Below are 1,327 nucleotides of genomic sequence, written 5' to 3'. Positions count from 1 at the left end.
ACGTTTTCATCACATTCCGTACCAACCGAGGAGAACCTACTCAATGGTACTCCCACACAACAACACTTAACCAGAAATTTCATTGTAAAATCCGCATTTATCCAATTAGTCGAAAGAAGCCAATTTGGGGGGATGCCTAGCAAAGACCCTCATTCCCAGATGGAGACTTTTTGTGACTATTGTGATGCGATTTCACAAACCGGAGTGACTCAAGACCAAATTCGATGGGTCTTATTTCCTTTTTCTCTAATTGGTACCGCAAAACAATGGTTGAAGAGCCTTGATAAGGCCGCTCTTGGAATTGACTCTTGGAAAAAGTTGGCTCTAGCTTTCTACAAAAAATTCTACCCTCCGGAAAAGACTAACATGCTAAGAGCTCAAATCACGGGTTTTAAGCAAAGGGACGAAGAATCTTTGTATAAAGCTTGGGAGCGATTCAAAGGAACTTGTCGCTCATGTCCTCATCATGGACTTAGCGAGTGGTTCTTGGTACAATAATTTTAGAATGATCTTTATGAAGACTCAAGAAACATTCTCAACATGGGATCAAATGGTATGTTCACCGAAGTTGACGATAATCAAACTTGAAACAAGATTGAGGAAGTGGCGGTCCATAATTCACAATATAGTAGACCTCGCAAGGCTACTAGAGGAAGAAAGCATGAAGTGGACTCTATTACTCAATTGGGTGCTAAACTTAGTGCTCATATTGATACCATCAACTTAAAGTTTGAGAAGGCTATGGCTAAGCTTGAAGAAGCCTCAAAATCACCAATGTATCATGTTAATGCCATGGTGGCATCTTCATCAATCCCAAGTGGGATATGTGAGAATTGTGGAACTTTGGGGCATGACCAAAGTGAATGTAGGGGAACAAATGAGCAAGTGAATGCTTTTCAAGCATACAAAAGTGGAACCCCTTATTCCAACTATTAAAATGAAAACACCAAATATCATCCAAATCTCTCATACAAAAGCCAAAATGTTCAAAACCCTTAACCAACATACACCCCACCTGCCATGAGAAACCAAAATCAAAGACCCTTTTACAACCAAAACCAAGGTTATCAAAATCAAACTCCATACAATCAACAAAATGACCAAGGTTTTGATGTTCAAAAAGCGGTCCTCCTAATGCAAAAGAATCAACAAGAATTTTTCACTCAAATGCAAAAAGATAGCCAAGCAAAAGACATCACCATCAACAACATCCTAGCCCACACAAAAATGTTGGAAACTCAAATGACCCAACTAGCATCTTCAAGCTCTCAAAGACAAAAGGGGCAATTACCACCTCAAAGTAATCCCACAAGACATGAAACGGTTA

General features: G+C 39.6%; 1 non-coding gene across 1 annotated transcript; it reads right to left on the bottom strand.

Annotated features, from left to right (window-relative positions):
* Positions 1 to 366: 366 nt before the first annotated feature.
* Positions 367 to 473, bottom strand: LOC141589321 (small nucleolar RNA R71). The gene has a single exon (XR_012520265.1). It is a non-coding gene; the product is annotated as a small nucleolar RNA R71 (small nucleolar RNA).
* Positions 474 to 1,327: the final 854 nt, after the last annotated feature.

This window comes from Silene latifolia, chromosome 6 (genome assembly GCF_048544455.1).
Source record: "Silene latifolia isolate original U9 population chromosome 6, ASM4854445v1, whole genome shotgun sequence".
NCBI classification, from domain to species: domain Eukaryota; kingdom Viridiplantae; phylum Streptophyta; class Magnoliopsida; order Caryophyllales; family Caryophyllaceae; genus Silene; species Silene latifolia.
The sequence above is the reverse complement of the archived record's forward strand: the minus strand, read 5'-3'. Positions and strand labels throughout refer to the sequence as shown.